Here is a 25,170-nt window from a genome sequence, read left to right on the forward strand (position 1 = left end):
GGTGTCAGCAGTGGAGAAGTTATAAAATGGCCTCCCTCAGCATCCACTAGCCCGTGTTGATGGGCACAGGGGTACATTATGATGTCTAAGCCCCCCAAGATGCTATTGGCTGGGGTGGTGCCTAACTGACCAATCAGATTGAAGGGTTTGGCTCCTCATTGTCCTGAAAGGGTATTACTTGGGAGACCAGAGGCAGAGATTCTAGGTTAGGCCACTTCTTGGCATCATCCTGACTAAGGGAATCAGGAACCCACGGCAGTCAAGAAGAGTTACAAGGCGGTTTGCCTCAAGGATGAATGGACAAAAGAAGACCCTTTGTCAACGGAGGTACCGAGGCAGTGTGAAAGTAAGATGATTCCAACTAAGCTCCCCATGTTCTCCATTGACTTGGCTGCCCCAAACCTCTCCCCACCCTTGCCTGTCACAAAAGTCCTCATGAGCCCACATCCCTTTTTCATGAAATCTCCCTTCCAACTCCGCTTTTTTCTTTCCTAAAGTCTCATACCCTTGTCTTGTCTTTCCAGGCACGAAATATGACCATGAGGGTCAGAAGACCTCTTCAAGGAACCTTGAGAAAGAAAATCCGACCATATGCCACTCAGTCGAAGAAGTTGAAGACAACCAGAAAGCCCAAATGTTTTCTCCGTTCCTGTGCACGTAAGAAACTGAATCAAAGCCCTAAAAGGTACCAAAATTTGAGGCGGGATCAAAGAAGGAGGCAGAATCAAAAGAGAAGATAAGCTCAGCCACCCCAGTATAAGAGACCCTGGAGAAGTACAAGCTGGGCAGCCAGTAACTGACTCGAAAAAGTCAGACAGTGTAGAACTGTGCCTCCAGAGGTCTGCTTTTTTAGAAATGGCCAACCAAGGGAAGACTCTCACACTAACATAGTAAACCGATGGCTGCAATTACAATACACATCAAATGGTGAAAAGATATTTGCGTGTGTGTGAATTTTCTGATGGAAGGGAGGGAAAGAAGAGAAGAGGTGGGCACTGGAGATGGGGGGAATATGGGGTCCCGAGAGGTTGGGGAACAGACCCACGGGTCCCCAATTAGTCAGAGAGTAGTGGTCTGGATTGGGTCAGGAGTCTGCCCTGAAGATGGATAACCCTGCTTAACACTTGATTTCAAGAGCAAGGAGTAGTGCTATGGTGTTACAGCCTTTGCTTGGGGTGTGGAATGACATTAAGGTCTAGATTGCCAGACCCAGAAAGGAAGAGGTTGTCACATATGGGTGGTGAATCGGAAAGTCCCCCCGAGAAAGGTAGGCAGAAATGACCTCCTGGCCACCTACCTCATAAAAGGGATTGTTGCATCCCTCGCCTATGCTGTCGGCTAAAGGTGCTCAGAAGGCACGAAGTGCTGATACATTTAAAACCCACAAATAGCACTCCCAGAGAGTAGAATAATGTTTGGAGGGAAAAAACCAAATAATGATTACGACACCTTTTTGCTAAGAAAATTTTGGGAGCAATGTATTCCCAAAGGAAGAGCAGTGGTGGTGGCCCAATCCCAGTGCACGTTACAAACAGGATCACCACTCACAGAGAATTTTTCTTTCCCCCCTTGGGGCAATATGCAGGTTGTGGAAGCATGGTTCCCTGATCAGCGATTGAACCCCGTGCCCTTCTAGAGAAAGTACGGAGTCCTAACCAGTTGACAGTCATGGAAGTCTGTACAGTGAAATTTTACATAAGTACTAACATAAGACTGAGTAAAAGCTGGTCTTTTAATTATCACCATACCCTAAGATTTCAAAATAACTACACTCGTAAAACATTCTTCCCCAATAAAGTCTTTTGTTAGTCCAAATTCTAGAAGTTTATCATGGTTTAAAAAGAAGAGTACGAGATATTTAAGTTGGTGTGAACTTTCATTTTGAAATGTTTTAAAAGGTCCAAGGAATAGTCAAACAATTATGGAGCTGCATAAGGCAGTCTCTGGACATAAGAATCCTGCGTGTCTTCAGAAAGCTTTTTAGACAGAACTAAAACACAGAGTTTCACCATAGGCATCAAACGAGTTGAGTTCACATTTTAACTCAACAATATGTTATCTTTTATCTGGACTGCAGCTCCCTAATTAAGTCTTTCTGGCACTCTAACTCCTGGGAGACCCCAGTGATGATTCACAGTCAGTCACTGAATGTGATTTAAAATCAATAAAAGTGAAAGACCCCCTGGGTGTGCTGTCCTTTCTTTCCGTTTTTCTTTTTTTGAGTTCTTTTTTCTAAATTCATTTGTTTTGATTTGAGGCTAATTACGTTGCAATATTGTAGTGGTTTTTGCCATACATGGACATGAATCAGCCCTGGGTGTCCATGGGTTCCCCATCCTGAATCCCCCCTCCCACCTCCCTCCCCATGCCATGCCTCAGGGTCATCCCAGTGCACCAGCCCTGAGCACCTAGTCTCATGCATCAAACCTGGACTGGTGATCTGGTTCACATAGAATAATATACATGTTTCAAGGCTCTTCTCTCAAATCATCCTACCCTCGCCTTCTCCCACGGAGTCCAAAAGACTCTTCTATACATCTGTGTCTCTTTTGCTCTCTCGCATATAGGGTCATCATTGCCATCTTTCTAAATTCCATACATATGTGTTAGTGTACTGTATTGGTGTGTTTCTTCCTGACGTCCTTCACTCTGTATAAGAGGCTCCAGTTTCATCCACCTCATTCGAACTGATTCAAACGTATTCTTTGTAATGGATGAGTTACATTCCATTGTGTATATGTACACCAGCTTTCTTATCCTTTAGTCAGCTGATGGACTTCTAGGTTGCTTCCATGTCCTGGCTATTATTCACAGTGCTGCGATGAACATTGGGGTACACGTGATTCTTTCAATTCTGGTGTCCTCGGTGTGCATGCCCAGCAGTGGGATTCCTGGGTCATATGGCAGTTCTAATTTCAGTTTTTTAAGGAGTCTCCACACTATTCTTCGTAGTGGCTGTACTCAATTGCATTCCCACCAACAACGTGAGAGGTTTCCCTTTTCTCACCACCCTCTCCAGCATTTATTGTTTGTAGACTTTTGGGTAACAGCCATTCTGACCAGCGTGAGAGGGTACCTCAAGGTCGATTGGATTTGAATTTCTCTGATAATGAGTGATGTTGAGCATCTCTTCATGTGTTTGTTAGCCATCTGTATGTCTTCTTTGGAGAAATGTCTGTTTAGTTCTTCGGCCCGTTTTTTGAATTCGTCATCTCTTGGTCTGCAATTGAGCTGTGGGAGCAGCTTTTATATTTTTGAGATTATTTCTTGGTCAGCTGCTTTGTTTGCTCTTACTTCCTCCCATTCTTAAGGCTGTCTTTTCACCTTGCTTATGCTTTCCTTTGTTGTGCAAAAGCTTTTGAATTTAATTTGGCCCTATTCATTTACTTGTGCTTTTTGCTATATAATTTGCTCCTGTTCATTTATATCCATTACACTTGGAGGTGGGTCATAGAGTATCCTGCTGTGATTTATGTCAGAGAGTGTTTTGCCTATGTTTGCCTCTAGGAGTTTTATAGTTTCTGATCTTATGTTTCGATCTTTAATCCATTTTGAATTTATTTTGTGTATGGTGTTAGACAGTGTTCTAGTTTCATTCTTTTACAAGTGGCTGACCATTTTTCCCAGCACCTCTTCTTAAAGAGGTTGTCTTTTCTCCATTGTATAAACTTGCCTCCTTTGTCAAATATAAGGTGTCCATAGGCGAGTGGGTTTGTCTCTGGGCTTTCTATTTTGTTTTCTTGATCTGTATTTCTTCCTCTTTGGCAGTATCATACTGTTTTGATGACTGTAGCTTTGTAGTAGAGCCTGAAGTCAGGTAGGTTGATTCCTCCAGTTCCATTCTTTTTTGGTAAAGATGCTTTGGGCTATTCCAGGTTTTCTGTATTTCCATACAAACTGAGAAGCTATTTGTTCTAGTTCTGTGAAAAATACCATTGGTAGCTTGATAGACATTGCATTGAATCTATAGATTGCTTTGTGTTGTTTACTCATTTTCACTATATTGATCATTCTGATCCATGAACATGGTATATTTCTCCATCTATCTGTGTGATCTTTGATTTCTTTCATCAGTGCTTTACAGTTTTCTATGTATTGGTCTTTTTTTGGATCATCAAAACAGCAAGAGAGTTCAGAAAAACATCTATTTCTGCTTTATTGACTATGCCCAAGCATTTTAGTGTGTGGACCACAATAAACTGTGGAAAATACTGGAAGAGACGGGTATACCAGACCACCTGACCTGCCTGTTGAGAAACTTGTATGCAGGTCAGGAAGCAACAGTTAGAGGTGGACATGGAATAACAGCCTGGTTCCAAATAGGAAAAGGAGTATGTCAAGGCTGTATATTATGCCCCGACTCATTTAACTTCTATGCAGAGTACAACATGAGAAACTCTGGGCTGGAAGAAGCACACGCTGGACTCAAGATTGCAAGGAGAAATATCAATAACCTTAGATATGCAGATGACACCACTCCTTATGGCAGAAAGTGAAGAGGAAAAAAAAAGGCCTCTGTATGAAAGTGAAAGAGGAGAGTGAAAATGTTGGCTTAAAACTCAACATTCAGAAAACGCAGATCATGGCATCTGGTCCCATCACTTCATGAGAAATAGACGGGGAAACAGTGGAACCAGTGTCAGGCTTTCTTTTTGGGGCTCCAAAACCACTGCAGATGGTGACTGCAGCCATGAAAGGGAAAGACGCTTACTCCTTGGAAGAAAAGCTATGACCCACCTAGACAGTGTATTAAAAGGAAGAGACATTACTTTACCGACAAAGGTCCATATGTAAAGCTAAGTTTTCCCAACAGTCATCATGTATGCATGGGAGAGTTGGACCATAAAGAAAGCTGAGCACTGAAGAACTGATTGTTTTGAACTGTGGTGTTGGGGAAGACTCTCGAGAGTCCCTTGGATTGCAAGGAAATCAATGCAGTCAATGCTAGAGGAAATCAGTCCTGAATATTCATTGGAAGGACTAATGCTGAAGCTCCAATACTTTGGCCATCTGAGGCAAAGACTGGCTCAATGGAAAATACCCTGATGCAGGGAAAGATTGAAGGCCAGAGGAGAAGGGGACGACAAAGGATGAGATGGTTGGATGGCATCACCATCTTGATGGGCTTGAATTTTAAGCAAGCTCTGGGAGTTGGTGATGGAGAGTGAAGCCTGATGTGCTGCAGACAATAGGGTCTCAGAGAGTCAGAATTGCCTGAGCCATTGAACGGAACTGATTGCAATTGGGAAAGTGTTTTGAGCACAGATCCTGACATGTCTGAAACCAGAACAGAAAAAAAAGTTTCTTTAACATGGAAGGATGAGTAGGGTCAGCAGGAACTCTGTGTGTGTGTGTGTGTGTGTGTGTGTGTGTAGGTGTGTGATGGGGCCAGGTGGGGATGGATGAGCAGACAGCATGATGGGGCAGTTTATCAGGAATTGATTCTCTCTGATAGTGAGCAGACTCTCAGAATGAGCTGATAAGTTAGACAGAAATGTTTGAATATCAGCGCTTGCTCAAGTTTGGGCGAAAGCTGAAGTTCAGAGGAGAGAAGCTTGGCTAAAGTTTAGCCAAGCCGAGTCAGCGTGTATTTTATGGATAATTGTGAGCACTTGGCCAGTCTCTGCCGTTGTTTAAGAGAGGCAAAGTCTATCCTTAGACAATAGCGTTGTTATTCAAATTGCAAGTCCATGTGCCTGACGCAGAAGGAGGCCCATCAAAACTTAACCTTAAAGTTTGGAACAGAGAAAGGTTGATTAAAGATTCATACAAGGAGATGGGTGGTTCATGCCCTAAGACCCCAAAGTGAGTAAAAGTTTTCAGTAAGTGCATGTACAATTAAATGTTAGGGAGAGTGGTGGTAAGTTGCTGCAGACTTCTTGGTGTCATACCCTTTGTGCTTAAGGTTAGGTCATGGTCAGGAAATGAGGTTCCTATAAACCTCTACTAGATGAATGTTATTCTCTGTCCTGACAAGAAAGGGCAGTCTCAAGGCACAGCTTTCACCCTGCAATGTCCCAGTGCTGGTTAAGGGGAAGCAGATCTCAGCCAGCAGCTCCTTCAGTGCCAGGTTCCCACACTCTGCCCAGCCGTCATCCCTGACGGAGACAGGCATCCAACATAATAGGTCCTCATTGTCCGTCCTTAGGGCACCCAAATGGGGAGACCAGTTCTCACAGACTGAGACCCAGAAAGAAATCCACTGCTAGTAGGTCGCAGCGACAGGGATGCGGGAGAGGTACACTGCTCCTCAAGGCTTTGGCCAAGGCTAGTGGAGGGCCTTAGTGAGGGCTTTGGAGAGCTACAACATCTAGTCCCCAGTGTATTCCCTAGGCCCTCCAGCTCACCCACTGGCCCAAGTCTGCGTGAGCTCCAGGGCCTCCAGAATGAGGCCTGAATCTGCCTCTTATCTCAGTCTCCTCCTGATGACCGCCACACCACCCTTGATTTAATCACTTTCCCAATGGCCCCCTCATTGATAGTAAGTAACCTGTGGGCAGGGCCCACTGTGGTGCTGACCATCACCTAAGCAGGCCAACTAATGGTCACTCATTGACAGTTGGCTGCTTGTGAATGGGGCCCTCTGAGGCACCAAGCAATGTTTGAGCAGCACCTGTTGCCTAGGGACAGGATGGCTTGAAATGAAGCACACCAATGGCTTCCTGTTAAGGGCTGTGCTCCTCCTGCTCTGTTCCACTGCAAAGAGTATAAGAATCACTGTGAATTTAAGGTTTGTCAAAGGAGTTTTCAGGGTTGGCTGGACTTCACATTCTTGTTGGCTTTGAAATATTTATACTATATTCTGAGCATGTGATCAAGTGGCAGCTGTTGGAGGGGCATAGAGATGACAGCACAGGTGACAGCTATGCCTGGGAATATAATGAAAAGTATGATATGCAAAGTTAACTAATTATGTGAAATCAAATCTGAGGTCGGAAAGGAGTCAATCAAAAATATTCCAGCACACTGGAACCAAAGTGTCCTTATGTAACAGAGCACAGCCCTTGGCGGGTAGCCATTGCTGTGCCTTATTATTCTGCATCCTGTTACTAGGCAACAGGATTGTCAGCCATTGGTCAGTGCCTCACTGGCCCCACCCACAAGCAACCAGCTATCACTGAGCTACCTGCAGGTACTTGTCCTGCTCAGCTCTTGGTCAGCCCTGCAATGGGATTTACCTACTGATAACTGACAAGGAGGAATGAATGTGGAAATGATTTAGTCAAGATTCAGGGTTACAGTGGTGAACTGAATTTGACTTTGAGCACCTTCCTTCAAATCTAATAATAATAATAATAATCAGGAATGTATTTCTGGTACATGGGGCAAGTTGAGTTTCCTGGCTCAATATGAGAGTTGAAGTGTCCCAACAAACTTATTGGAGGAGACATGTAGAAGTGTTTTTGTTCTGATGTGTACTCTGAGGGAGACTGTGTATTAAACTTTGGGCAACAGACTGAGCATTCACCAAGTCTTGGGTCGTTAAAGCTCATCACAGGAGATCAAACACCCAACCTGTTCTTAATTACCCTTTTCCACCTTAAGTGCTTGCTCTTAAGTTCCTTAAGCCCCTCAGGAAACCCCAACAGGCAGAAGGTGGGCTAGAGATGAAGTGATTACTCTGAAATGCTGAAGTGGGACAGAAAGGGTTTGGCAGATGTTTACAGAGGGATGAAGGAGGCAGGAGTGTTGAAGTGGCACATATAAGTCAAAGGATAAATGGAACTGAAAGGAAGTTTGAAGGTCATGAGGAGAAACACATGGCCCTGAATCACCACTGCCCAGAATCAGACACACAGAGGTGTCAGCAGTGGAGAAGTTATAAAATGGCCTCCCTCAGCATCCACTAGCCCGTGTTGATGGGCACAGGGGTACATTATGATGTCTAAGCCCCCCAAGATGCTATTGGCTGGGGTGGTGCCTAACTGACCAAACAGATTGAAGGGTGTGGCTCCTCATTGTCCTGAAAGGGTATAAATAGGGAGACCAGAGGCAGAGATTCTAGGTTAGGCCACTTCTTGGCATCATCCTGACTAAGGGAATCAGGAACCCACGGCAGTCAAGAAGAGTTACAAGGCGGTTTGCCTCAAGGATGAATGGACAAAAGAAGACCCTGTGTCAACGGAGGTACCGAGGCAGTGTGAAAGTAAGATGATTCCAACTAAGCTCCCCATGTTCTCCATTGACTTGGCTGCCCCAAACCTCTACCCACCCTTGCCTGGCACAAAAGCCCTCATGAGCCCACATCCCTTTTTCATGAAATCTCACTTCCAACTCCGCTTTTTTCTTTCCTAAAGTCTCATACCCTTGTCTTGTCTTTCCAGGCACGAAATATGACCATGAGGGTCAGAAGACCTCTTCAAGGAACCTTGAGAAAGAAAATCCGACCATATGCCACTCAGTCGAAGAAGGTGAAGACAACCAGAAAACCCAACTCTTTTCTCTGTTCCTGTGCACGTAAGAAACTGAATCAAAGCCGTAAAAGGCACCAAAATATGAGGCGGGATCAAAGAAGGAGGCAGAATCCGAAGAGAAGATAAGCTCAGCCGCCCCAGAATAAGAGACCCTGGAGAAGTACAAGCTGGGCAGCCAGTAACTGACTCGAAAAGGTCAGACAGTGTAGAACTGTGCCTCCAGAGGTCTGCTTTCGTAGAAATGGCCAACCAAGGAAAGACTCTCACACTTACATAGTTAACTGATGGCTGCAATTACAATAAACATAAAAGGGTGAAAAGATATTTGCGTGTGTGTGAATTTTCTGATGGAAGGGAGGGAAAGAAGAGAAGAGGTGGGCACTGGAGATGGGAGGGATATGGGGTCCCGAGAGGTGGGGAACAGACCCTCGGGTCCCCAGTTATCCAGAGAGTAGAGGTCTGGATTGGGTCAGGAGTCTGCACTGAAAATGGATAACCCTGCTTAACACTTGATTTCAAGGGCAAGGAGTAGTGGTATGGTGTTACAGCCTTTGTTTGGGGTGTGGAATGACATTAGGGTCTAGATTGCCAGACCCAGAAAGGAAGAGGTTGTCACATAGGGGTGGTGAATGGGAAAGTCCCCCCGAGAAAGGTAGGCAGAAATCACCTCCTGGCCACCTACCTCATAAAAGGGATTGTGGCATCACTCGCCTATGCTGTCGGCTAAAGGTGCTCAGAAGGCACGAAGTGCTGATACATCTAAAACCCACAAATAGCACTCTCAGGGAGTACAATAATGTTTGGAGGGAACAAACCAAATAATGATTAGGACACCTTTTTGCTAAGAAAATTTTGGGAGCAATGTATTCCCAAAGGAAGAACAGTGGTGGTGGCCCAATCCCAGTGCACGTTACAAGCAGGATCACCACTCACAGAGAATTTTTTCCCCCCCGGGGGGCACTATGCAGGTTGTGGAAGCATGGTTCCCTGAACAGCGATTGAACCCGTGCCCTTCTAGGGAAAGCACGGTGTCCTAACCACTGGACAGTCATGGAAGTCTGTACAGTAAAATTTTACATAAGTACTAACATAAGACTGAGTAAAAGCTGGTCTTTTAATTATCACCATACCCTAAGATTTCAAAATAACTGCACTCGTAAAACATTCTTCCCCAATAAAGTCTTTTGTTAGTCCAAATTCTACAAGTTTATCATGGTTTAAAAGGAAGAGTACGAGATAGTTAAGTTGGTGTGAACTTTCATTTTGAAATGTTTAAAAAAGGTCCAAGGAATAGCCAAACAATTATGGAGATTCATAAGGCAGTCTCTGACCATAAGAATCCTGCGTGTCTTCAGAAATCTTTTAAGACACAACTAAAACCCACAGTTTCACCATAGGCATCAAACGAGTTGAGTTCAGATTTTAACTCAAGATATGTTATCTTTTATCTGGACTGCAGCTCCCTATTTAAATCTTTCTGGCACTCTAACTCCTGGGAGACCCCAGTGATGATTCTCAGTCAGTCACTGAATGTGATTTAAAATCAATAAAAGTGAAAGACCCCCTGGGTGTGCTGTCCTTTCTTTCTGTTTTTCTTTTTTTGAGTTCTTTTTTTCTCAATTCATTTATTTTGATTTGAGTCTAAATACGTTGCAATATTGTTTGGTTTTTTGCCATACATTGACATGAATCAGCCCTGGGTGTCCATGGGTTCCCCATCCTGAATATCCCCTCCCACCTCCCTCCCCATCCCATGCCTCAGGGTCATCCAAGTTCACCAGCCCTGAGCACCTAGTCTCATGCATCAAACCTGGACTGGTGATCTGGTTCACATAGAATAATACACATGTTTCAATGCTCTTCTCTCCAATCATCCTACCCTCACCTTCCCCAAGGAGTCCAAAAGACTCTTCTATACATCTCTGTCTCTTTTGCTCTATAGCATATAGGGTCATCATTGCCATCTTTCTAAATTCCATATATATGTGTTTGTGTACTGTATTGGTGTGTTTCTTTCTGACGACCTTCACTCAGTATAATAGGCTCCAGTTTCATCCACCTCTTTCGAACTGATTCAAAAGTATTCTTTGTAATGGATGAGTTACATTCCATTGTGTATATGTACACCAGCTTTCTTATCCTTTAGTCAGCTGATGGACTTCTAGGTTGCTTCCATGTCCTGGCTATTATTAACAGTGCTGCGATCAACATTCGGGTACCCGTGATTCTTTCAAATCTGGTGTCCTTGGCGTGCATGCCCAGCAGTGGGATTCCTGGGTCATATGGCAGTTCTATTTTCAGTTTTTTAAGGAGTCTCCACACTATTCTCCGTAGTGGCTGTACTCGATTGCCTTCCCACCAACAACATGAGAGGGTTCCCTTTTCTCCACACCCTCTCCAGCATTTATTTTTTGTAGACTTTTGGGTAACAGCCATTCTGACCAGCTTGATAGGGTACCTCAAGGTCGTCTGGATTTGCATTTCTCTGATAATGAGTGATGTTGAGCATCTCTTCATGTGTTTGTTAGCCATCTGTATGACTTCTTTGGAGAAATGTCTGTTTAGTTCAACGGCCCGTTTTTTGAATTGGTCATCTCTTGGTCTGCAATTGAGCTGTGGGAGCAGCTTTTATATTTTTGAGATTATTTATTGGTCAGCGGCTTTGTTTGCTCTTACTTCCTCCCATTCTGAAGGCTGTCTTTTCACCTTGCTTATACTTTCCTTTGTTGTGCAAAAGCTTTTGAATTTAATTTGGCCCTATTCATTTACTTGTGCTATTTTGCTATACAATTTGGTCCTGTTCATTTATTTCCATTAATCTGGGAGGTGGGTCATAGAGTATCCTGCTGTGATTTATGTCAGAGAGTGTTTTGCCTATGTTTGCCTCTAGGAGTTTTATAGTTTCTGGTCTTATGTTTCGATCTTTAATCCATTTTGAATTTATTTTGTGTATGGTGTTAGACAGTGTTCTAGTTTCATTCTTTTACAAGTGGTTGACCATTTTTCCCAGCACCTCTTCTTAAAGAGGTTGTCTTTTCTCCATTGTATATTCTTGCCTCCTTTGTCAAATATAAGGTGTCCATAGGCACGTGGATTTATCTCTGGGCTTTCTATTTTGTTCCCTTGATCTGTATTTCTGCCTCTGTGCCAATACCATACTGTTTTTTTTTTTGTTTGTTTTGTTTTGTTTCAGTTGTCCTAGTACCATTTATTAAAGGACCCATCCCTTCCCTATTCACTTAATATGTTTGTTTTTCAGTCACTTAAGTTGTGTCTGAGTCTTTGTGACCTCGTGGACTGCAATTCACCAGGCTTCCCTGTCCTTCACTATTTCCCTAATTTTGCTCAAACTCATGTCCATTGAGTCGGTAATGCCATCTGATCATCTCATCCTCTATTATCCCCTTGTCCTCTTGCCTTCAATCTTTCCCTGCATGAGACTTTTTGCTAATGAGTCAGTTCTTCGCATCAGGTGGCCAAAGTATCGCAGCTTCAACTTCGGCATCATTCCTTCCAATGAATATTCAGTGTTCATTTCCTTTAGAATTGACTGGTTTGATCTCCTTGCTGTCCAAGGGAGTCTCAAGAATCTTCTCCATCTCCACAACTTGAAAGCATCCATTCTTCAGTGCTCAGTATTCTTTATGGTTCAACTCTCAGATCCATACATAGCTACTGGAAAAACCATAGCTTTAACTATATGAATCTTTGTTGGCAAGTGATGTCTCTGCTTTTTAATTCATTGTCTAGGTTTGTCATAACTTTTCTTCCAAGGAGCAGCATCTTTTAATTTCATGGCTGCAGTCACTGTCTGCAGTGATTTTAGAGCCCAAGAAAAGATAATCTGTCACTGTTTCCACTTTTTCTCCTCTATTTGCCATGAAATGTTGGGACCAGATGCCATGATCTTAGTTTTTTGAATGTTGAGTTTTAAGCCAGCCTTTTGACTCTCCCCTTTCACCTTCATCATGAGGCTCTTTAGTTCCTCTTCACTTTCTGCCATTAGAGTGGTTTCATCTGCACATCTAAGGTTGTTGGTATGTCTCCTGACAATCTTGATTCCAGCTTCTGATTCATCCAGCCTGGCTTTTTGCATGATGAATGCTGCATATAAGTTAAATAAGCAGGGTGACAATATACAGCCTTGACATACTTCTTCCCCAATTTGGAACCAGTTTGTTATTCCATGTCCAGTTTTGACTGTTGCTTCTTGACCTGCATAGAGGTTTCTCAGGAGGCAGGTAAGGTGAACTGGTATTCCCATCTCTTGAAGAATTTTCCAGTTTGCTGTGAGCCACACAGTCAAAGGTTTAGTGTAGTCAATGAAGCAGAAGTAGATGTTTTTCTGTAATTCCTTTGCTTTTTCTATGAGCCAGTTTATACTGTTTTGATGACTATAGCTTTGTAAAAGAGCCTGAAGTCAGGTAGGTTGATTCCTCCAGTTCCATTCTTCTTTGGCAAGGTTGCTTTGGGCTATTCCAGGTTTTCTGTATTTCCATACAAACTGTGAAGCTATTTGTTCTAGTTCTGTGAAAAATACCATTGGTAGCTTGATAGGGATTGCATTGAAACTATAGATTGCTTTGTGCTGTGTACTCATTTTCACTATATTGATCATTCTGATCCATGAACATGGTATATTTCTCCATCTATCTGTGTGATCTTTGATTTCTTTCATCAGTGCTTTACAGTTTTCTATGTATTGGTCTTTTCTTGGATCATCCAAACAGCAAGAGAGTTCAGAAAAAACATCTATTTCTGCTTTATTGACTCTGCCGAAGCCTTTGACTGTGTGGACCACAATAAACTGTGGAAAATTCTGGAAGAGACGGGAATACCACACCACCTGACCTGCCTCTTGAGAAACTTGTATGCATTTCAGGAAGAAACAGTTAGAGGTGTACATGGAACAACAGCCTGGTTCCAAATAGGAAAAGGAGTATGTCAAGGCTGTGTATTGTGCCCCGGCTCATTTATCTTCTATGCAGTGTACAACATGAGAAACGCTGGGCTGGAAGAAGCACACGCTGGACTCAAGATTGCCGGGAGAAATATCAATAACCTCAGATATGCAGATGACACCACCCTTATGGCAGAAAGTGAAGAGGAACTAAAAAGCCTCTGCATGAAAGTGAAAGAGGAGAGTGAAAAAGTTGGCTTAAAACTCAACATTCAGAAAACGCAGATCCTGGCATCTGGTCCCATCACTTCATGGGACATAGACGGGGAAACAGTGGAACCAGGTTCAGGCTTTGTTCTTTGGGCTCCAAAACCACTGCAGATGGTGACTGCAGCCATGAAAGGGAAAGACACTTACTCCTTGGAAGAAAAGCTATGACCCACCTAGACAGTGTATTAAAAGGTAGAGACATTACTTTACCGACAAAGGTCCATATGTCAAAGCTAAGTTTTCCCAAGAGTCATCATGTATGCATGGGAGAGTTGGACCATAAAGAAAGCTGAGCACTGAAGAACTCACTGTTTTGAACTGTGGTGTTGGGGAAGACTCTCGAGAGTCCCTTGGATTGCAAGGAAATCAATGCAGTCAATGCTAGAGGAAATCAGTCCTGAATATTCATTGGAAGGACTAATGCTGAAGCTGCAATACTTTGGCCATCTGAGGCAAAGACTGGCTCATTGGAAAAGACCCTGATGCAGGGAAAGATTGAAGGCCAGAGGAGAAGGGGACGTCAAAGGATGAGATGGTTGGATGGCATCACCATCTTGATGGGCTTGAATTTTAAGCAAGCTCTGGGAGTTGGTGATGGACAGTGAAGCCTGATGTGCTGCAGACAATAGGGTCTCAGAGAGTCAGAATTGACTGAGCCATTGAACGGAACTGATTGCAATTGGGAAAGTATTTTGAGCACAGATCCTGATATGTCTGAAAGTAGAACAGAAAAAGAAGTTTCTTCAACATGGAAGTATGAGTAGGGTCAGCAGGAACTCTGTGTGTGTGTGTGTGTGTGTGTGTGTGTGTGTGTGTGTGTGTGTGATGGGGCCAGTAGGAGGATGGATGAGCAGACAGCATGATGGGGCTGTTTTACAGTAATTGTTTCTCTCTGATAGTGAGCTGATTCTCAGAATGAACTGTTAAGGGAGACAGAAAAGTTTGAATCTTAGCGCTTGCTCAAGTTTGGGCGAAAGCTGAAGTTCAGAGGAGAGAAGCTTGGCTAAAGTTTAGCCAAGCCGAGTCAGCGTGTATTTTATGGGTAATTGTGAGCACTTGGCCAGTCTCTGCCGTTGTTTAAGAGAGGCGAAGTCTGTCCTTAGACAATACCGTTGTTATTAAAATTGTAAGTCCATGTGCCTGACGCAGAAGGAGGCCCATCAAAACTTAACCTTAAAGTTTGGAACAGAGAAAGGTTGATTAAAGATTCATACAAGGAGATGGGTGGTTCATGCCCTAAGACCCCAAAGTTAGTAAAAGTTTTCAGTAAGTGCATGTAAAATTAAATGTTAGGGAGAGTGGTGGTAAGTTGCTGCAGACCTCTTGGTGTCATACCCTTTGTGCTTAAGGTTAGGTCATGGTCAGGTAATGAGGTTTCTATAAAACCTCTACTAGATGAATGTTATTCTCTGTCCTGACAAGAAAGTGCAGTCTCAAAGCACAGCTTTCACCTTGCAATGTCCCAGTGCTGGTTAAGGGGAAGCAGATCTCAACCAGCAGCTTCTTCAGTGCCAGGTTCCCACACTCTGCCCTGCCGTCATCCCTGACGGAGACAGGCATCCAACATAATAGGTCCTCATTGTCCGTCCTTAGGGCACCCAAATGGGGAGACCAGTTCTCACAGACTGAGAGCCAGAAAGAAATCCACTGCTAGTAGGTCGCAGCGACAGGGATGCGGGAGAGGTACACTGCTCCTCAAGGCTTTGGCCAAGGCTAGTGTAGGGCCTTAGTGAGGGCTATGGAGGGCTACAACATCTAGTCCCCAATGTATTCCCTGGGCCCTCCAGCTACCCAATGGCCCAAGTCTGCGTGAGCTCCAGGGCCTCCAGAATGAGGCCTGAATCTGCCTCTTATCTCAGTCTCCTCCTGATGACCGCCACACCACCCTTGACTTAATTACTTTCCCAAGGCCCCCTCATTGATAGTAAGTAACCTGTGGGCAGGGCCCACTGTGGTGCTGACCAACAGCTAAGCAGGACAACTAATGGTCACTCATTGACAGTTGGCTGCTTGTGAATGGGGCCCTCGGAGGCACCAAGCAATGTTTGAGCAGCACCTGTTGCCTAGGGACAGGATGGCTTGAAATGAAGCACCAATGGCTTCCTGTTAAGGGCTGTGCTCATCCTGCTCTGTTACACTGCAAAGAGTAGAAGAATCACTGTGAATTTAAGGTTTGTCAAAGGAGTTTTCAGGGTGGGCTGGACTTCACAATCTTGTGGGCTTTGAACTATTTATACTATATGCTGAGCATGTGATCAAGTGGCAGCTGTTGGAGAGGCATAGAGGTGACAGCACTGGTGACAGCTAGGCCTGGGAATATAATGAAAAGTATGATATGCAAAAGTCAACTAATTATGTGAAATCAAATCTGAGGTCGGAAATGAGTCAATCAAAAAGATTCCAGCACACTGGACCCAAGGTGTCCTTATGTAACAGAGCACAGCCCTTCGCAGGTAGCCATTGCTGTGCCTTATTACTCTGCATCCTGTTCCTAGGCAACAGGGCTTGCTCAGCCATTGGTCAGTGCCTCATTGGCCCCATCCACAAGCAACCAACTATCTCTGAGCTACCTGCAGGTACTTGTCCTGCTCAGCTATTGGTCAGGCCTGCAATAGGCCCTACCTACTGATAACTGACAAGGAGGGATGACTGGGGAAATGATTTAGTCATGACTCAGTGGTAGAGTGGTGAACTGATTTTGACTTTGAGCACTTTCCTTAAAAAATTAATAATAATAATAATTAATAATAACTATTAGGAATGTATTTCTGATAGATGGGGCAAGTTGAGTTTCCTGGCTCAATATGAGAGTTGAAGTGTCCCAACAAAATTTAGTGGAGGAGACATGTAGAAGTGTCCTTGTTCTGATGTGTACTCTGAGGGAGACTGTGTATTAAACTTTGGGCAGCAGACTGAGCATTCACCAAGTCTGGGGGTCGATAAAGCTCATCATAGGAGATCAAACACCCAACCTGTTCTTAATTACCCTTTTCCACCTTAAGTGCTTGCTCTTAAGTTCCTTAAGCCCCTCAGGAATCCCCAACAGGCAGAAGGTGGGTTAGAGATGAAGTGATTAATCTAAGAGGCTGAAGTGGGACAGAAAGGGTTTGGCAGATGTTTACAGAGGGATGAAGGAGGCAGGAGTGTTGAAGTGGCACATATAAGTCAAAGGATAAAGGGAACTGAAAGGAAGTTTGAAGGTCATGAGGAGAAACACCATGGCCCTGAATCACCACTGCCCAGAATCAGACACACAGAGGTGTCATCAGTGGAGAAGTTATAAAATGGCCTGCCTCAGCATCCACTAGCCCATGTTGATGGGCACAGTGGTACATTGTGATGTCTAAGCCCCCCAAGATGCTATTGGCTGGGATGGTGCCTAACTGACCAATCAGATTGAAGGGTGTGGCTCCTCATTGTCCTGAAAGTGTATAAATAGGGAGACCAGAGGCAGAGATTCTAGGTTAGGCCACTTCTTGGCATCATCCTGACTAAGGGAATCAGGAACCCACGGCAGTCAAGAAGAGTTACAAGGCGGTTTGCCTCAAGGATGAATGGACAAAAGAAGACCCTTTGTCAACGGAGGTACCGAGGCAGTGTGAAAGTAAGATGATTCCAACTAAGCTCCCCAGGTTCTCCATTGACTTTGCTGCCCCAATCCTCTACCCACCCTTTCCTGGCACAAAAGCCCTCATTAGCCCACATCCCTTTTTCATGAAATCTCCTTTCCAACTCCGCTTTTTTATTTCCTAAAGACTTATACCCTTGTCTTGTTTTTCCAGGCACGAAATATGATCATGAGGGTCAGAAGACCTCTTCAAGGAACCTTGAGAAAGAAAATCCGACCATATGCCACTCAGTCGAAGAAGGTGAAGACAACCACAAAACCCAGCTGTTTTCTCGGTTCCTGTGCACGTAAGAAACTGAATCAATGCCGGAGAAGGTACCAAAATATGAGGCGGGATCAAAGAAGGAGGCAGAATCAGAAGAGAAGATAAGCTCAGCCGCCCCAGAATAGAGATCCTGGAGAAGTACAAGCTGGGCAGCCAGTAACTGACTCAAAAATGTCATACAGTGTAGAACTGTACCTGCAGAGGTCTGCTTTCATAGAAATGGCCAACCAAGGAAAGACTCTCACACTAACATAGTAAACTGATGGCTGCAATTACAATAAACATCAAATGGGGAAAAGATATTTGCGTGTGTGTGAATTTTCTGATGGAAGGGAGGGAAAGAAGAGAAGAGGTGGGCACTGGAGATGGGAGGGATATGGGGTCCCGATAGGTTGGGGAACAGACCCTCGGGTCCCCAGTTAGCCATAGAGTAGAGGTCTGGATTGGGTCAGGAGTCTGCACTAAAGATGGATAACCCTGCTTAACACTTGATTTCAAGGGCAAGGAGTAGTGGTATGGTGTTACAGCCTTTGTTTGGGCTTTTGGAATGACATTAGGGTCTAGATTGCCAGACCCAGAAAGGAAGAGGTTGTCACATAGGAGTGGTGAATTGGAAAGTCCCCCCGAGAAAGGTAGGCAGGAATCAACTCCTGGCCACCTACCTCAATAAAGGGATTGTTGCATCACTCGCCTATGCTGTCGGCTAAAGGTGCTCAGAAGGCACGAAGTGCTGATACATCTAAAACCCACAAATAGCACTCCCAGGGAGTACAATACTGTTTGGTGGGAACAAACCAAATAATGACTAGGACACCTTTTTGCTAAGAAAATTTTGGGAGCAATGTATTCCCAAAGGAAGAGCAGTGGTGGTAGCCCAATCCCAGTGCACGTTACAAACAGGATCACCACTCACAGAGAATTTTCTTTTCCCCCCCGAGGGGCACTATGCAGGTTGTGGAAGCATGGTTCCCTGAACAGCGATTGAACCCGTGCCCTTCTAGGGAAAGCACGGAGTCCTAACCACTGTTCAGTCATGGAAGTCTGTACAGTGAATTTTTACATAAGATCTAACATAAGACTGAGTAAAAGCTGGTCTTTTAATTATCACCATACCCTAAGATTTCAAAATAACTACACTCGTAAAACATTCTTCCCCAATAAAGTCTTTTGTTAGTCCAAATTCTACGAGTTTATCAAGGTTTAAAAGGAAGAGGACGAGATATTTAAGTTGGTCTTAAATTTCATTTTGAAATGTTTTAAAAGGTCCAAGGAATAGTCAAACAATTATGGAGATATATGAGGCAGTCTCTGACCATAAGAATCCTGCGTGTCTTCAGAAAGCTTTTTAGACAGAACTAAAACACAGAGTTTCACCATAGGCATCAAACGAGTTGCGTTCAGATTTTAACTCAAGGATATGTTATCTTTTATCTGGACTGCAGCTCCCTAATTAAATCTTTCTGGCACTCTAACTCCTGGGAGACCCCAGTGATGATTCTCAGTCAGTCACTGAATGTGATTTAAAATCAATAAAAGTGAAAGACCCCCTGGGTGTGCTGTGCTTCCTTTCCGTTTTTCTTTTTTTTGAGTTCTTTTTTCTAAATTCATTTATTTTGATTTGGGGCTAGTTACGTTGCAATATTGTAGTGGTTTTTGCCATACATTGACATGAATCAGCCATGGGTGGCCATGGGTTCCCCATCCTGAATCCCCCCTCCCACCTCCCTACCCATCCCATGCCTCAGGGTCATCCCAGTGCACCAGCCCTGAGCACCTAGTCTCATGCATCAAACCTGGACTGGTGATCTGGTTCTCATAGAATAATATATATGTTTCAATGCTCTTCTCTCCAATCATACTACCCTCGTCTTCTCCCACAGAGTCCAAAAGACTCTTCTATACATCTGTGTCTCTTTTGCGCTCTCGCATATAGGGTCATCATTGCCATCTTTCTAAATTCCATATATATGTGTTAGTGTACTGTATTGGTGTGTTTCTTTCTGACATCCTTCACTCTGTAGAAGAGGCTCCAGTTTCATCCACCTCATTCGAACTGATTCAAACGTATTCTTTGTAATGGATGAGTTACGTTCCATTGTGTATATGTACACCAGCTTTCTTATCCTTTAGTCAGCTGATGGACTTCTAGGTTGCTTCCATGTCCTGGCTATTATTAACAATGCTGCGATGAACATTGGGGTACACGTGATTCTTTCAGTTCTGCTGTCCTCGGTGTGCATGCCCAGCAGTGGGATTCCTGGGTCGTATGGCAGTTCTATTTTCAGTTTTTTAAGGAGTCTCCACACTATTCTCCGTAGTGGCTGTACTCAATTGCATTCCCACCAACAACGTGAGAGGGTTCCCTTTTCTCCACACCCTCTCCAGCATTTATTGTTTGTAGACTTTTGGGTAACAGCCATTCTGACCAGCGTGAGAGGGTACCTCAAGGTCGTCTGGATTTGCATTTCTCTGATAATGAGTGATGTTCAGCATCTCTTCATGTGTTTGTTAGCCATCTGTATGTCTTCTTTGGAGAAATGTCTGTTTAGTTCTTCGGCCCGTTTTTTGAATTGGTCATTTCTTGCTCTGCAATTGAGCTGTGGGAGCAGCTTTTATATTTTTGAGTTTATTTCTTGGTCAGCGGCTTTGTTTGCTCTTACACCCTCCCATTCTGAAGGCTGTCTTTTCACCTTGCTCATATTTTTCCTTTGTTGTGCAAAAGCTTTTGAATATAATTTGGCCCTATTCATTTACTTGGGCTATTTTGCTATATAATTTGGTCCTGTTCATTTATATCCATTACTCTGGGAGGTGGGTCATTGAGTATCCTGCTGTGATTTATGTCAGAGAGTGTTTTGCCTATGTTTGCCTCTAGGAGTTTTATAGTTTCTGGTCTTATGTTTAGATTTTTAATCCATTTTGAATTCATTCTCTGTATGGTGTTAGACAGTGTTCTAATTTCATTCTTTTACAAGTGGTTGACCATTTTTCCCAGCACCTCTTCTTATAGAGGTTGTCTATACTCCATTGTCTATTCTTGCCTCCTTTGTCAAATATAAGGTGTCCATAGGCACGTGGGTTTATCTCTGGGCTTTCTCTTTTGTTTCCTTGATCTGTATTTCTGCCTCTGTGCCAGTACCATACTGTTTTGATGACTGTAGCTTTGTAGTAGAGCCTGAAGTCAGGTAGGTTGATTCCTCCAGTTCCATTCTTCTTTGGCAAGGTTGCTTTGGGCTATTCCAGGTTTTCTGTATTTCCATACAAACTGTGAAGCTATTTGTTCTAGTTCTGTGAAAAATACCATTGGTAGCTTGATAGGGATTGCATTAAATCTATAGATTGCTTTGCGTTGTGTACTCATTTTCACTATATTGATCATTCTGATCCATGAACATGGTATATTTTTCCATCTATCTGTGTGATCTTTGATTTCTTTCATCAGTGCTTTACAGTTTTCTATGTATTGGTCTTTTCTTGGATCATCCAAACAGCAAGAGAGTTCAGAAAAAACATCTATTTCTGCTTTATTGACTATGCTGAAGCCTTTGAGTGCGTGGACCACAATAAACTGTGGAAAATTCTGGAAGAGACGGGAATACCAGACCACCTGACCTGCCTGTTGAGAAACTTGTATGCAGGTCTGGAAGCAACAGTTAGAGGTGGACATGGAACAACACCCTGGTTCCAAATAGGAAAAGGAGTATGTCAAGGCTGTATATTGTGCCCCGACTCACTTAACTTCTATGCAGAGTACAACATGAGAAACGCTGGGCTGGAAGAAACACACGCTGGACTCAAGATTGCCGGGAGAAATATCAATAACCTCAGATATGCAGATGACACCACCCTTATGGCAGAACGTGAAGAGGAACTAAAAAGCCTCTGGATGAAAGTGAAAGAGGAGAGTGAAAAAGTTGGCTTAAAGCTCAACATTCAGAAAACGCAGATCATGGCATCTAGTCCCATCACTTCATGGGAAATAGATGGGGAAACAGTGGAACCAGTGTCAGGCTTTCTTTTAGGGGCTCCAAAACCACTGCAGATGGTGACTGCAGCCATGAAAGGGAAAGACGCTTACTCCTTGGAAGAAAAGCTATGACCCACCTAGACAGTGTATTAAAAGGAAGAGACATTACTTTACCGACAAAGGTCCATAAGTCAAAGCTAAGTTTTCCCAACAGTCATCATGTATGCATGGGAGAGTTGGACCATAAAGAAAGCTGAGCACTGAAGAACTGATGGTTTTGAACTGTGGTGTTGGGGAAGACTCTCGAGAGTCCCTTGGATTGCAAGGAAATCAATGCAGTCAATGCTAGAGGAAATCAGTCCTGAATATTCATTGGAAGGACTAATGCTGAAGCTCCAATACTTTGGCCATCTGAGGCAAAGACTGGCTCATTGGAAAAGACCCTGATGCAGGGAAAGATTGAAGGCCAGAGGAGAAGGGGACGACAAAGGATGAGATGGTTGGATGGCATCACCATCTTGATGGGCTTGAATTTTAAGCAAGCTCTGAGAGTTGGTGATGGAGAGTGAAGCCTGATGTGCTGCAGACAATAGGGTCTCAGAGAGTCAGAATTGCCTGAGCCATTGAACGGAACTGATTGCAATTGGGAAAGTATTTTGAGCACAGATCCTGACATGTCTGAAAGTAGAACAGAAAAAGAAGTTTCTTTAACATGGAAGTACGAGTAGCGTCAGCAGGAACTCTGTGTGTGTGTGTGTGTGTGTGTGTGTGTGTGTGTGTGTGTGTGTGATGGGGCCAGTAGGGGGATGGATGAGCAGACAGCATGATGGGGATGTTTTACAGCAACTGTTTCTCTCTGATAGTGAGCTGATTCTCAGAATGAGCTGTTAAGGGAGACAGAAAAGTTTGAATCTTAGCGCTTGCTCAAGTTTGGGCGATAGCTGAAGTTCAGAGGAGAGAAGCTTGGCTAAAGTTTAGCCAAGCCGAGTCAGCGTGTATTTTATGGATAATTGTGAGCACTTGGCCAGTCTCTGCTGTTGTTTAAGAGAGGCAAAGTCTGTCCTTAGACAATACCGTTGTTATTCAAATTGCAAGTCCATGTGCCTGACGCAGAAGGAGGCCCATCAAAACTTAACCTTAAAGTTTGGAACAGAGAAATGTTGATTAAAGATTCATACAAGGAGATGGGTGGTTCATGCCCTAAGACCCCAAAGTTAGTAAAAGTTTTCAGAAAGTGCATGTAAAATTAAATGTTAGGGAGAGTGGTGGTAAGTTGCTGCAGACTTCTTGGTGTCATACCCTTTGTGCTTAAGTTTAGGTCATGGTCAGGTAATGATGTTCCTATAAACCTCTCCTAGATGAATGTTATTCTCTGTCCTGACAAGAAAGGGCAGTATCAAGGCACAGCTTTCACCCTGCAGTGTCCCAGTGCTGGTTAACGGGAAGCAGATCTCAGCCAGCAGCTCCTTCAGTGCCAGGTTCCCACACTCTGCCCAGCCCTCATCCCTGACGGATACAGGCATCCAACATAGTAGGTCCTCAGTGTCCGTCCTCAGGGCATCCATATGGGGAGACCAGTTCTCACAGACTGAGACCCAGATAGAAAACCACTGCTAGTAGGTCGCAGCGACAGGGATGCGGGAGAGGTACACTGCACCTCAAGGCTTTGGCCAAGGCTAGTGGAGGGCCATAGTGAGGGCTATGGAGGGCTACAACATCTAGTCCCCAGGGTATTCCCTGGGCCCTCCAGCTCACCCACTGGCCCAAGTCTGCGTGAGCTCCAGTGCCTCCAGAATGAGGCCTGAATCTGCCTCTTATCTCAGTCTCCTCCTGATGACCGCCACACCACCCTTGACTTAATCACTTTCCCAATGGCCCCCTCATTGATAGTAAGTAACCTGTGGGCAGGGCCCACTGTGGTGCTGACCAACATCTAGGCAGGACAACTAATGGTCACTCATTGACAGTTGGCTGCTTGTGAATGGGGCCCTCTGAGCACCTAGCAATGTTTGAACAGCACCTGTTGCCTAGGGACAGGATGGCTTGAAATGAAGCACACCAATGGCTTCCTGTTAAGGGCTGTGCTCCTCCTGCTCTGTTACACTGCAAAGAGTATAAGAATCACTGTGAATTTAAGGTTTGTCAAAGTTTTCAGGGTGGGCTGGACTTCACAATCTTGTGGGCTTTGAACTATTTATATTATATGCTGAGCATGTGATCAAGTGGCAGCTGTTGGAGAGGCATAGAGGTGACAGCACTGGTGACAGCTATGCCTGGGAATATAATGAAAAGTATGATATGCAAAAGTTAACTAATTATGTGAAATCAAATCTGAGGTCGGAAATGAGTCAATCAAAAAGATTCCAGCACACTGGACCCAAAGTGTCCTTATGTAACAGAGCACAGCCCTTCGCAGGTAGCCATTGCTGTGCCTTATTACTCTGCATCCTGTTCCTAGGCAACAGGGCTTGCTCAGCCATTGGTGAGTGCCTCATTGGCCCCACCCACAAGCAACCAACTATCACTGAGCTACCTTAAGGTACTTGTCCTGCTCAGCTATTGGTCAGGCCTGCTATGGGCCCTACCTTCTGATAACTGACAAGTAGGTATGACTGTGGAAATGATTTAGTCAAGACTCAGTGCTAGAGTGGTGAACTGATTTTGACTTTGAGCACTTTCCTTAAAAAAATTAATAATAATAATAATAATAATAATCAGGAATGAATTTCTGATAGATGGGGCAAGTTGAGTTTCCTGGCTCAATATGAGTGTTGAAGTGTCCCAACAAAATTTAGAGGATGAGAGATGTAGAAGTGTCTTTGTTCTGATGTGTCCTCTGAGGGAGACTGTGTATTAAACTTTGGGCAACAGACTGAGCATTCACCAAGTCTGGGGGTGGTTAAAGCTCATCACAGGAGATCAAACACCCAACTTGTTCTTAATTACCCTTTTCCACCTTAAGTGCTTGCTCTTAAGTTCCTTAAGCCCCTCAGGAACCCCCAACAGGCAGAAGGTGGGCTAGAGATGAAGTGATTACTCTGAAAGGCTGAAGTGGGACAGAAAGTGTTTGGAAGATGTTTACAGAGGGATGAAGGAGGCAGGAGTGTTGAAGTGCCACAAATAAGTCAAAGGATAAAGGGAACTGAAAGGGAGTTTGAAGGTCATGAGGAGAAACACCATGGCCCTGAATCACCATTCCCCAGAATCAGACACACAGAGGTGTCAGCAGTGGAGAAGTTATAAAATGGCCTCCCTCAGCATCCACTAGCCCATGTTGATGGGCACAGTGGTACATTGTGATGTCTAAGCCCCCCAAGATGCTCTTGGCTGGGGTGGTGCCTAACTGACCAATCAGGTTGAAGGGTGTGGCTCCTCATTGTCCTGAAAGGGTATAAATAGGGAGACCAGAGGCAGAGATTCTAGGTTAGGCCACTTCTTGGCATCATCCTGACTAAGGGAATCAGGAACCCACGGCAGTCAAGAAGAGTAAAAGGCGGTTTGCCTCAAGGATGAATGGACAAAAGAAGACCCTTTGTCAATGGAGGTACCGAGGCAGTGTGAAAGTAAGATGATTCCACCTAAGCTCCCCATGTTCTCCATTGACTTTGCTGCCCCAAACCTCTACCCACCCTTGCCTGGCACAAAAGCCCTCATTAACCCACATCCCTTTTTCATGAAATCTCCCTTCCAACTCCACTTTTTTCTTTCCTAAAGTCTCATACCCTT

This window comes from Bubalus kerabau, chromosome X, assembly GCF_029407905.1.
Source record: "Bubalus kerabau isolate K-KA32 ecotype Philippines breed swamp buffalo chromosome X, PCC_UOA_SB_1v2, whole genome shotgun sequence".
In the NCBI taxonomy this organism is placed as follows: domain Eukaryota; kingdom Metazoa; phylum Chordata; class Mammalia; order Artiodactyla; family Bovidae; genus Bubalus; species Bubalus kerabau.